This window comes from Halictus rubicundus, chromosome 4 (assembly GCF_050948215.1).
Source record: "Halictus rubicundus isolate RS-2024b chromosome 4, iyHalRubi1_principal, whole genome shotgun sequence".
NCBI classification, from domain to species: Eukaryota; Metazoa; Arthropoda; class Insecta; order Hymenoptera; family Halictidae; genus Halictus; species Halictus rubicundus.
This window is the reverse complement of record NC_135152.1, coordinates 2,632,496-2,646,258: the sequence shown is the minus strand read 5'-3', so window position 1 is coordinate 2,646,258 and position 13,763 is coordinate 2,632,496. Positions and strand designations below refer to the sequence as shown.

General features: G+C 44.9%; 1 protein-coding gene across 7 annotated transcripts in view; it reads right to left on the bottom strand.

Moving 5' to 3' along the window:
- Wdr62 (WD repeat domain 62) overlaps positions 1-13,616 on the bottom strand; it is a 166,436-nt gene extending 152,820 nt beyond the window's left edge. For all 7 annotated transcript variants that reach the window (XM_076786276.1, XM_076786275.1, XM_076786280.1 and 4 more), the window contains exon 1: positions 13,448-13,616. The gene's annotated coding sequence lies outside the window, so the exon portion shown is untranslated. The remainder of the gene's footprint in view (positions 1-13,447) is intronic.
- Between the last annotated feature and the right edge of the window lie 147 nt (positions 13,617-13,763).

Here is a 13,763-nt window from a genome sequence, read left to right as displayed (position 1 = left end):
GGCGTAATTTAGAAACGAGAGGAGCATTCATCAGCATTCAGCCTGGATCGTAAGTCACGTCTGTCGTTTCGCGGGCAATTGTTCTTAGCCGCGGAACGACGCCGAGTTTCTGCGTGTTCAACTCGCGTCGCAACTCCGCTCTCGACGAACGTGGCTGTTCCGCGTGGGTAAAATTGCGTTATCGGTGTCCTAACATTTTCAGAAAACTTTCCAAGAGACCCTAACGGCTTTTAATTTCCAGCCTCTGCGCTCTTGTAACCCTTACGCATACTTTTATTTATCTAGACTTTACCGGGATAAACGATCTTCTTATCGCTCGACACTTTTTACCTGCCCGGAGATTTACTAACGCACTGTATGCCGAACTGACACGTTTTTCGTAAAGAGGAGAATTTAGTTTATCTGTGCCTTGTTTGTACGAGCAAGATTTTGTTTGCCCTCAGTTATATGCTATCTGAGACCTCTGTTAGTTGGAAATTGCTGCACAAGTCGACAATTTCTGTCACAGGCAAGTAACTCGCAGTGATAGGTGTTATCATAGGTCATTATCATAGGTATTATCTAAACGGGTTTGTTCGGAACAAATTTGGATAAACAAGGCTCTAAAGCGTTGTCAGTTGAAACACGCATATATTATTCCTCGCGGCGAGGAATTAAAAATATCAAATCAGATTTCACAGCGCGTTAATAATCGATAGACGATTGTAAAACAGCGTAAAGAATTTAAGAACATCTGAGCACTACGGTGAATTCTCGATATATGTCCACAACACGGGTCTTGGCAGCGTCGTGTATCGTCTGAGAGACATAGCTGCGCTTATGTTTACACTCCTCGGCGTCCGTGGCCCCTCACGGAGTGGCGACAATTCCGCGACGTTTATCGTCCAGGCCTTGGCGGCATATATAGAGAAATCACTGTATTTCCAACTCGCTGGAATTGCTAAATTGTGTTCCATCTGGCTGCCGTTTGCTAACGGAGAAAATGTTATACGCGAAAAAGAGGATTGGCAGAAGTTTGAATGGCCGATGTGAGTACCGAGTGTCGAAAGCGTCAAATAATATATAGATAAGTTGTTTGATAAGGTGAATGAAATTTCTATACCGGTGCTGGTCAAAGGAACCATGTATGGATGCACAAGGAGCTAACGGAGCGAGCCAGCGCGGTACAGAAATTTTTGCATGTTCCTTCACGCACCGACGACTCATCGCGCAATAAAAGAATTCTCGTGCTTTCCCGTTTCTTCCGGTCGAACGTCTCTCATTGTTTCAGCCAGTGAAACACGTTTCGAGAAGATTCGTGCCCGCCTTTTATTCCGCGTACGACTCTCTCGGCTCGGCGTTCCATTCGGCCTCTCGATCGCAAACAAAACCTTTCTTCGCCGTAATATTCGGATAGTACACTCTTGTCGCGCACGTTTGAAGCCTCGAACGTTGGACAAATATAAAAAAAAAAAACGCCGCGATACACGCGAGCTGGAGTCCCGCTATTCTCCGGTTGCGCGTCTATTGTCACTTTTCGCGCTCCACGTCCCGTAAAATGGAACTGCTACGATTGCGACTTTAATTTCTCGTATCCCGGAATCTTTGATTTCCACGCTTCTACCTAAATGCTGGATCTCCGTTACGGTCTTCTTTCGAGAATTCGTGACATCTAAGCAAGAGTGCACACATCTACGGAAATTAGGCATTTCGATGTAGGCAAATCGATGAAACAAATTTTCTCACTGCGAGGCGGATTATTAAAATTGGAATTTGCAGAAAGATTCGCAGTCTACGAGCTTCCAACCTGTGCCAAAAAAGATTCTGTTACAATATTTTTGTCCCTGCAATTTTTAATCAATCGAGATTTGTAGCTTGCGGTACGAAGGCTTCAAGAACTGATCGAACAATGTACCGATCAAATAGTTAATTCGTACTAGGATTGAATGCACAGATTGTAGATGATTTCAGAGATTTTCTCGTCGGCGGAAACGAGTTGCGACATGATGCGCATAATTTCTGTCCGGTTCGGAGGCTGCCTGGATGATGGTTCGGCGCTTAATTAATTGCAACAGTTCCTATTACCAGCGAGAGACTAAAAAGCGAGCTTACCTCTCGGATCTTTAGAGGAGACGAGAGAGAGATCCCGAGGCTCCGTCTGCATCCTAATTGAAAACTTCGACGATTAATTCAACTGGTCTGCGAGAGCAACTCCCGTTCCCGGGGTTTTCTTTTACGGACCAACTGCACGGCAAATACAATTTCTCCGCGTTAAAGGAGTTATAAAATCGTAGGGGATGGGGGCCGGGCAGCAGACTTGGCTCGAGAAACGTGGAAAATGAAATCGCGAAAGGGATACGCCGAGGGGGGAAAAACTCTAAACGACCGGTCGGTGCCGCCTTCTACGGGAATAAAGCGACTCTTCTCGCGAAATAGCGAGTTAGAGTCGAACACGATCGATATAAGGAACTCTCGTGGTCGTCCTCGTCGTCGTAGAGTCTCCTTTTTCCTTTCGGTTTTTCATTGACACCAGCGGGGAGACCCGCTGACGCGTTATCCGCGTCTACAAGTCTACGAGCGCACGTGTGCAACGAGGAATGCACCGGGCAAACGCTCTATAAGGATCGGCGGGTTTTCTAATTGCAGAAAAGACGATCGACGGTGCAATCGATTCGCGGCGAGAATCGAAAGCCGGCCTCTCTCGGTGGTTTCCGATGCCCTAGAATTCGGTTTTGCATGCCGACGTTGCGGAATACTTGATCACTCTTTTTAACGACGCAATTAACGGAGAAGTCAGAACCACCAAATTCATTCCAAACTTCCAGAATTAAGAAGGCCGTTGTAGTGTAAAAAATATCTTGAATAATAATATGGCAATTTTAGCGACGCCTCAATAATACACGAGAGCACTGTTGATTGTTTCGTAAATATTAACCAGTGAACGGCCGATTAATTATTAAAGAGATAAAGTCTGAATAAATGCACATTGTACTTTTATCATGAAATCGAGTCTACTCACTTTGATCGTCCACTGATTCTAATGTCAAACTTTTGTCTCCCTCAATTATGTCCACAATTATGTCTCCGTGTGCGAAAACGTGTTAATTCCTCAGGGCCTTTTTTGGGCAATTCCTCGACACACTACTCTAGTTCTTCAACGCGCGTGTAAACAGTCGATGTAAGATACGAAGCACTCGAGAGATACCCGACGACGCTCGCACGCATTGCTCTCGATCGCGAGGCGTACTAAAATGATTCGGTAAACGCGCGAGCTTATCGATGATACAAATCGTGACCTTCGTTTCCCGAATTAGGTATTCCAATGTTATTTCCGAGCTTATCGATGCTTATCGGCTCCAAACGGCTGGCGGAGAACTCAATAATTTTCGCAACGAATGACTGTACCGTCGTCGTTTCACCGGAGAAATGTGAATCACCGTTGTCAAGGTGTCGTAAGTTATCGCTATCGTGCAAGACACCTATTGTCCGAGCGCTTTCCGAACATCAACAAAGTTTCCCTTTAAGCCCGAATCACTATAAACGCTAGGAAACATAATTACTGTAACGGTTACCTCGCGCGACACGCCGGTACTATCCCCAACGATATAAAAGCAATTAACAGACGATTTTTAATATTTAACCCTTAACTTAACAACGTTCCCGCTATTTTTCATACAAAGAGAAACTGTGGAGTCAACATTTTTATATCAAGTATAGAAAGGAAAATATTTATATTACTTTAAATATTTATATTATTAATTAATTTGATTTTTGCCGCCATATACGCGGCATTGGACCCAGCAAGTAAAAGTGCCATCCCGCTTATATGGCGGCATTGCTCCGTTAAAGGTTAATAGAAATTTAATAGATATTTAATAGAACATAATAAAGCATGTGACGAACTTGTTCCTGCGTAACACTCGGTTCACGGAGCACTAAAAGTGACTATTACGCATTACGTATACAGCCAAAGAAATAAATTTGTTGAATTCATCGTTACACCCATCAAAAAATCCTGTGAACCTATATAGTGTTAAGATAGAACATTGTACACCCCGAAATTCGAAATAGAGTGCTCCAACTTCCTGCGAAAAATTGACTTTTCCTGCCGAGAACTGACGCAAAGCGAGACCAAAGATGGAGCAGGGAGCCTCGACTAGGAAAACTCAAAGATTTCCCAGGTTTCAAATCGCGAGATCTGCGAGACGCTTCCTGGAAGGCGGTTTCCCCGACGGAGATTATCGATAATGGATCGATAGAGCCTCCCGATAGCGCAGCTCGTCTTATCGATGCCAACAGCGCAGCAGAATCACTTGTTCCCGGCATACGTTCATTAAGACAGATAGCCTGGACGTGTTTACTCGAACACGAGGCGATTTGCAATGGAGATCGAACAATCTTCTCCGTGGATCGCGACGGCGGGAAGTCTGCGTCTTGTATCGAGAAACGGCCAACGCGCGTCCTCGTATAAGGAGGAATTCGATGCGATTCGGTGAAAAATATGGGGCCATACACGCGGACAACGTTCGATGAAATCGGCGTTGCGCCACGGTACACCCCGTAAAACGCGTATTATTTATGGAGCCAGAGAATGCAGAATGACTGCCTACATTGAAAACTGCATTCTAACCAACCTGCCCGCCGACGGCGACCCAGTTATGCATCGACGTACTCGAATTTCTACTATGCTCTCCGTCTACCGATCAAATATTACACCCCGAAACGATCTCTCAACCGATCCTCCTTACAACTGTGATCGAGATCCGACCAGGTGGACCAGAGGAACAATGAGAACACGCGAATCCGAATCTTGCGAACAGAGACAAAAGACCACGGAAGATGTGAAGTTCGACTAACAAACGCTCGCGTATAACGCACGAAAGCTCAGAACATGATGAAATTATTAGGACAACTAGAGCACGCGTACAACTAATTTTATTCTATAAGCGAACTGTGAGATTGTAGACGCCACATATCTGTGACTGTGACTGTTAACACTGGGTTCACGGTGCGCTAAAAGTTTTACATTACCTTATAAAAATAACAACGATATGTCTATGCAAATTTTTAGACTTCTGTTTCATAACGTATACACAAAGAAATAAATTTCTTGAATAATTCCTCACGGATGCATCTTTAGTATCTCATGAATCGTACATTAAAAATCTTGGAACCTAGCCTCGTAAACTTATAGTTAAAAATTTTGCTCTGTGAAGGAACACGAGGAAGTATCGATTAGGCAATGCACGAACGATTCGCAGATTTAACGAACTCCCTGGAATGTCGCCGGACGGTCCGGAGAGACGAGATCTCGGTAATCGCGAAACACAGTTGCTGCTCATCTGCATATTTTAATGAATTTTATTCGTCGTTAGCGCGGCCGTTCCACGGGACCGGAGAACAGCGACACGAAAGTTCGGATTTAGCCTAATGGCCTCCGAGGCAGAGAATCGCTCTGATGTTGGAGCCGTCGCCGGTCGATTCGAGCGTAAACTCGAGGAAAATGGTTCGTGTCTCTCTGCCGAGGAGAGCCCCTAACACGCGTGCCATACTCATCGACAAGCTGTGCAACGGGAACTGTCAGCAAACTGCTCGAACGCGCGACAACTCCGCGGGACACGGCTGTTTCGAAAGTTTAGCCACGGCAGCGTTCGAGCGAGCACCGAGTCGGTTCTAATCGATCGACACGGGTCCCAGCTGCTTAGATCATTTCGGAGCTACGGTCAAAATTTCTAGCTCCGGATCCTCTTTGATCCCTCTCGAACTGTGGTTAATCCTTCGGAGAGTTTCCGAAATTCTCGCTCAAACTGTCAGCTCTATTTAAGCGACCGTCCGAATTTAATTCAGGGGCCTGTGTGTCTGTCGAATTGTTAACCCTTTATTAGACAATCTTCACGGAATGCATTTATTCGAATAAAGTGCAAAATGATGTAAAGCTGGAAATGATTGCTGCGGGAGACTTTGATCCTTTAAGTGGAATTTGGCATTAAATTGTGTCGGTACAATTTTTATGAAACAGGAATTTTCATGGCGCCTCAAAGAGAATTGCAAAAATTTTTATATCGTTCAAGACGATCCTTAAAAATTATAAAAATCTGGTCAGTGGGAAAGTTCGATGTCTTGTTGTATTTTAATACTAAATCGGGCAGGAACTTTCGCACCGATACTTAATATTTCCTTGACGATATACGAGAATAATTCGAGACATAATTGCAGCGAAGCAATCATGTTACGATTTTTTCCTCGAATTTCGCAGAGCTCGGTACCTCGGTACAGAAATTACGTAAACGGACGCCTGCAGCGAAGAAACACAGCATTACAGCTTGGTAAAAAGTTGATTAACCGGTGAAATAAAAAGCAGAAGGTCAGGGTTATGTCAACAGTCCGCGCAACCGAACGATTTCCACTGCATTCGAGCCGGTGCATCGTGCATTTTAGAGCGGCGGCTCCGAAAGAGGATTTCTGATTACGACTGAAAGGTTCCCGGACGAGCGGCTGAATTTTTGTTCCTCTTTCTCGTTCTCTCTCGCACTCGGTGAACCGACGCGGAGAAATTAATTACACCGATGCACCGGATGCAGTGAATGCAACGGCCGCATCGACGATTAAGCCGCTATCGAGAGCCACGCGGGACACGGTCGGCTTTGCTTTTTACGCTTCCCTCTCGGCTAACCCAAATAAACATTATTTTCTCATGCCAGCGGATCGTCACACCGAAATAGTAACGGTGACGGTCTTGATCCGCGAACGTCGATCGCGCCAATCATTGTTCGATGGTATTTAGGAGACCAACTATTTACAGACCACTATTTTTATTTACACGACTATCGAGGCGTTTGCAAGGCCTGTCTCGGTTTCGATCGGACCGGTCCTCGAACCGGCACACTATTTCCCACCAATAGGAATTAATCAATCTTCAATATGTGTAGCATCATTGTACTCTTTCAAAGGGTTCTGTGCAGTTTCCACAATTGCCACATTCGCTAAATTAACACTGGAACTACCAAACCAGTCAAAATTACTGGTGGATGATTTCTTCTTTCACGATTACCGAAACTATGAAAACGTTTCCACGAGAAATTGTTTAATATATCTCTTCTTTGGAGTACATGTTTACCATAAAAATCGTATAAAACCTGAGCAAATTCAATCTTGCTGTTATTATAAAGGGATAAGTCTAGGTCACGTTTAGGGCTCGGTAGTGCTAGTGTTAATCGCAAATATATGACAAAATACAAGTCAAAGAGCATTTTACAGTTTTCAATTTTCTGGTGAAAATTGAATGATACCGCAATGGTATAATAGTATTTCGACGTTTGAACGTATGTAATAGAGAGCAAAGGAATTGGAAACCGAGTCCTTTTCTGAACATAAACTAATCTAACTACATGACAAAATATACAGAAATCGTTTCCGAAACGTACGATGGGTGCTTTCGAATGATGTATCCACTGTCTCGTCAGCTGTTTGGATAATCTGCAGCATGGTTTATAAAGTATGCTAACGCCTGTTATCGATAAAACAAGCCCAAGGTCCTTCGTCGACGGGAAGGGTCGCAATAAAAGTGGTATTACCGGGAAGAATTCCATCGATACAGAACAATGGGATTACACAATGGGGCTCCATTTTTGGAAGATTTCTCAACGGAATCATCGATCGCTGTTCCCGTTACGTGATCCCGGTGATTCATTGAAATTTTATTCCATTAGAGAAGCGAGCGAAGAGACGCGAGATCGATAACGATTGCATTAACATTCGAGCAATTTTCCGCAGCATCTCGCGTTTCCAGAGAGACAATGCGACCCCGAATCCGTACACCGGCAGAGCGTCGTTAGCGGCGTGAAACGAGTCGAATTTTGCCGTGGAATCGTCTATAATTAAGAGGGATTCAACGGGCGTTGCATCTCTCGCAGGGAAACAACAAGTATAATTGCCGGTTCGTACGATACGTTTATTTGCCTACGAATTTGATGGCGTTCCGCGAACGCGGTGCGCGAGCAACGGTACAAGTTCCTGCTATTGTTGAAAAACGCGAGGTGTTTCTCTCGGATCGATTCGACGGGGCCTCTCTGCGTCAGACAACTCGCCGACGACGGACACCATAAACGTCACCACGACCGGGCCGGACCCATAGGAAAATCGCGAGGAATTCGATGACGCGCGACCATCCAAAAGGAATCGACCGGGCGTGCATCTGCGACGTTGAGCAACCTCTATTCGCGATTAATCGGAAAGACAGCGAAAGATTGTATAACCGCTAAAATCACTCGAAAACGCGCAAGTTTTTTTTCTAGGATAATTAACGAAGCCCTAATCAATTCATCCTCCGTGCCAACAAACTTCTGCGATTATTACGACAAATTGCTAAAATCTACGCGCAGAAGCAAGTTGAAGATTTTCTCCTACGATGTCTTCGTTCTTAAATCCATCAATTCTTGATGTTAGCTTTTATTTACGATCGATCGAACAGACAGATATCCAACAACAAATTGCCAGAGTCTGCCCGTAGAAAATGCGTGGAAAACAGTCAGTTGAATATTCTTGCACGATGCTTCGCGTTCCCGAGATAATGGAGATTCAAGATTCATTCGACGCGACGTGTCTGTTCATAACAGTTTCTACTTCTTGCGTCAGCGCGTCAAACATTCGAAGCCAATCGCGGAGACGCGTCGCGTGAAAAACATTGTATTCCACGTTTGCGACAGAGTTTCGCATGCGGAACCGTTCCCTTTGCAGTTCTACCGTCGGATTTGTCGTCAACCTGCACGCAAATGAATTCGCCGAAGCCGAAGTTTCTTCCTTAACCCTTTGCACTCCGAAATTTTGTAAACACCTGTTAAATGTCGCCTCAGCCTCGACATAGGAGTGCAAAGGGTTAACCCTCGGACGACGGACCTTCTGCGCGATTGTGCATTGTCGGTGCTTACAACCAGAGTCGCCAGATCAAGACTTGTTCCACCACTCTAATTTCCCCTTCCACCGCGGCACGGTCACGTGACGCGTTTCGTCTCTGTCGTGCATACTCCGGTGCTGGCAGAGAGGGGGTAACTTTTTCCCCTCGATTCCTTGCTCCCTCCCCTCATCTGGCGACACTGCTTACAACCCTTCGCAGATTTAACAATTTTTTAAATACGGTTTCGGAGGCACCTCGATTCGTTCAATGAAACCACCAGAATTTGGGGCAATTCAGCTTTGGAACGTAGTTAGCTGGCGACGTTCGGACGAACGTTAGCTGGATAACTTTGCCAATGTTTAAATGTATTCTCCGCGTTTACTTCTTACAAAAATTTTCATCGAAGCGAATAACGAACGACCCGGGGAGAGATCGAATGTCGGAACCTTGGGATTAAATTGCAAAACCTCGAACCAACAATTGCACGAACGGTCGCGCACGGGTTAAAAAAGATTCAGGTTTTCAGGACGCGTCAGACAATCGCAGACTATTTACGTCGGCTGAAACGCATCCTGAAACGGCGCGCTGTAATTCTAAACTTCGTGAATCGTTGAAGTTCGTTGAACAGCGAGCACGGTAAAAATGATCGAAACACGGTTTCCACGAGGGAACAATCGAGGTGGGCGAGGAAAGGAGAGCGAGAGCCCGAGGATCCAAATACGCGGAGAAAGGGTTACAGGCGTCTCGGACATTCCGGAACCTTTTCCCATGCACGTGCGCCAGCTTCTATGTCCGTGTCCGTGTCGCTAGGCTCTTTCGTGATTGCGCAAAAATCATTTGCATGACAATGAAGCACGACGCTCTGTGTGCTTGGATAGTTTAGCTCGTCGCCCGAAATGAAAAAAACGCGGCGAGCAACGCCTGAAACTGTGGGAAACCGAGCGTCAACGCATCGCTCGACCGACTCTATTATTTATATAAACGGTATGAACAACGACACGCGCCAGCCTCGCTGTTCCGTTTTTACTCGACGTATTTACTATCTCGGGATTTATAATTGGATTACGCGATGATCACTGCGATCTGGAATTCGAGAATCACCGGTGATCAATTGTGCCTATGCGTCATGGAATTCTGATTAAGCGGAGAATCCCGAGAGGAAGCGGCTCGTCATGCTAATCCTTCCAAAATGACTGAAATAGCTTATCCGATGTCTATTCTTGCCAAACTGATCAATGGAAATTAATTCTGTATTATTACCGCTACAACGAGACAATAGAGAATTGTGGCTTTAATACTTTAAATTTCGCGTCTCCCATTCAATTATTTATTGATTTCTAAAACCACGGAATTATTCATTTTGAATTTCACCGTTTCAATCCAAACCGTTTCAATTAAAACTTTCGAACGCGGTATTATTGCCACATCTTTTGCGCGTACTCGGAGCGATCTCGTTTTATCGAAAGTGTTCGAAGAGTAACTCGATCCTTTGCGGAGCGGATCGAAATTCAGAAAACAAAGACCGAGGAAGATAAAGCGTTCTAGATTTTTGCAAACGTCGGACTCTTTATTCTCGGCTTTGCTCACGAATCGTGTTCCATTATCGAGAACCGTGCGAGGACGCCTATCGTGTCGAATCAACTTGGCCGATAATCTTCGACAGCGTGCGATTACTCGTTAAAGCTACCCGGTTTCGGGCAACCGAGACAAGACGTCCTTCGAACAATATGCAAACGAATCGCGTTTCAATAATTTTTGCGATACTCGAACGACCCCGGGACGCGATTAAACTCGGAGTCTGTTATTTCGAGAAATTTTCAGAAAACTAGAAAAACCGGATCGTTAACCGATCAGCGAGTTTCGAGAGTAGTCATATTAAAACGAGATGGAATAATCGTTATGGTTGCGTGATACGGTGTACATAGGAGCTCGCCAAGTTGCTGCGAGAGGCTATACGCAAAAACTTCAGCATGAGTTTTTCTGCGGTGCTGATGGCATAGCGAAGTGCTCGGTGACCATATTTGCGAGACGGATTCTAAATAACGAACGCGCGAGTATGTTAACGATATGTTTTTTTAAACACCTGCCGGAGAAAAATACACAAAAGTTTCTACTGTGCTCGGAAGAAAATTATAGCAATTCTATTTCACCGAGACTTGGTATGCGCATCGATACACAGATTTAACCTTCAGCAGTCGAATGGCGGCTCAGGGGTGACACTAAAAATTGCTATACCGTTATTCAAAATATTTCTTACACTATTGTATTTAATAAGTTACTAAACATTTAAGTATCTTACGTGTAAATTGGATCAGTTTCCCGTGAATAAAATGGGAAGAATTGTATAAAGTGGAAATAACCTAGGTCGGAAGAAAAAGGTGTTTCAGAATAAAGATGGCTCCGAGCGCAAAGGGTTGATAAATGAAAAATTTTATATCTTGCGAGTACCATAATTGCCAGAAATCTTTGTGCGCCCCTCGAAAGGGACACCGAACTGGTAATCACGGCAAAGGGTCAATTTACTCGATTCAAATAATTGGTTGGAACATGGCGGAGGCTGTAATTTTTTTATATAGCCGACGGCCGGTGAGAACACGGTGAACGGAATATTCAGGTGGTATTTACAAGGAATTTGAGGGAGCCGTTGGAGAACTAGGGGTCGAAGGCGCGCTTCTAAATTCACTTTGGCCCCACGGCAGCGGGGCGAGGGGATGGCAACAGAAAGAGCAGGTTGAAAAACTCGATTCCATTGGGGATCGACCGGCAGGTAGTCGCCGCCGTCGCGTTCTTTCTTTTGTTGGCGGTCGGGACTTGACAGCGAACCACGTGAACCGAAGAACACGTCATGGCAACGAGCATCGAATTTCAACGGGACACCGGAATATCCACCAAAACCCGAAAGTCACTGGGAAGAATGACTCCATCGGAGACGAGGCTTAAGTCAGCAAGTTCACTTCCGGTTAACCGGAAAGTAATGCCCCCAATGGCCTATCAATCGTTTTAATTATAGAAAAATTTCGAAAAGCGGAGGAAATCTTCATGTTTCAGCAATTTGTATACTCGTGCACTGTTTACTCAAGAGATTGTGGCACTGAAGTAGATTAATGGCGTCATTCAATTAAATAGAGTATTCTATCGCAATGTTATATACATTGAAATATAGGTACATAAAGTGGTAAAATTGAATTAAACTTCCTTTCACCGTTCTAGGTTTGAAATAATTTTTTAAATATTCTGGAATGCGTATTTAAGACCCTATTTTAATATAGTCGGGATGTCAAATGTTTAAAGGATTAATAGGGAAAAGTAAATATTGGAAAGAAAGAAATTCAAGAGTGAAATTTCCCAAGTTGCAGTCGAGGGGTTAATAATCGGTGTATTCTGACCGCACGGAGTGTGATTCAGAATAAAAGTGCACTGTTGGGCCATATTGACCCGCACACTGCACGAGGGTAGTCCCCAGGCTCGAAGCGGTGGTAGGATCAAGTTCAATATGCACTCAGGAATCTGAGTCAAGTTCAATATCAAAGTTCATCGCGAGCTTCAAATTCTACTCGAAATCGATACGGATTTTTTAATAGGAGTACCCTTGCAAGTACTCTGCGATGATACTATGTATCCTCAAATTACAAAGTATCACGTTGGGATATTCTAAAAACACTATGAGAATGTACCGAAATGCTTTTGGCCACATAACTCAACTACAAATGTTCCAAACAAACTTCGTATTACATTGCATCACAATAACGAACATCGATATAAAGAAAATTGTTCTAGGATCATGAGAGACGCCAGAGTAGCATTGCAGGGCTAAAATCACAGTGCATCATGGGAACACCATGTCCCGTCGGAAAGAACATTATAAAATGCTTTAATATCGAAGCCAGTCATTGTCAACCAAATATTACTTCTCGGTAGAAATATATCAATCATTCAACACGCGGAATAAATAGAATAATTTTCGAATTAACTAAGTGAATAGAAAATTGCCCGATGTATTCGCAAAACGATCGAAAGTGCCCGGTCGGAGACGAATAATGCTTGCAAGTTGCCGTCACCATTTCCCGAAATGTTTCTAAAGGATTCGGGTCTACTTCAAAGCATTACTCTTCCGTTAATATCGAAGTGATATTCGAACGGTCTAATAAAATACACTTGAGCTCGGCGACTATCCGAGTGCAGACCCGAATCGAGGCTCGGAGCGCTGCTATTGGCCGATATTCAAAAACGGTTGACACTGCCGCCGAGAAACGGTTCCGGCGAAGCTTCGTCCTTGTTTGAACACACGGGACACGTTCATCGACACCGGCTGTGCTCTATATTCGAGGAACAATCAGGCGAAAATATCGATAACATCGGGACACGATACATAAACCAGGGTGGGAGAGATGGAGAACAGAGCACGAGTGAGAGACAGAGAGAGAGAGAGAGAAAGAGAGATAGAGAGGAGGTCCGTTGTACGTGGAAGGACCTCGAGCGCCTTTGGAGGTTACATTTTCCAGCTCGCGACGCACCACTCTCCGCAAACCGTTCCAGGACCGTTTCGTACCAAATCGAACGAAATCGACTACTCACCGTTTCCGACGTGGACTCGCGACGATGTCCCGCTGCACTCCGGTACACTTCCTTTTGGTTCTCGGCAACTCTAGAAAACTCGCGCGGCGGAACGAAAAAGGATAACCGAATAAACTGAACACGACGAGGACGAACACAACACACTCACGAGTCACAAAACAGACTGAAGCTCGCGAGCTGGCCGGGCCACCTCTCCGGAGACGTTGCTACGAGACCGAGCGAAACTGCTGCCCTCCGCGCATGTCACGGGAACCTCGCCGGCGCTGCACCTGGACGCGCCAAAATTCAAACCGCGATTTCTTCCGCATCGCGATTC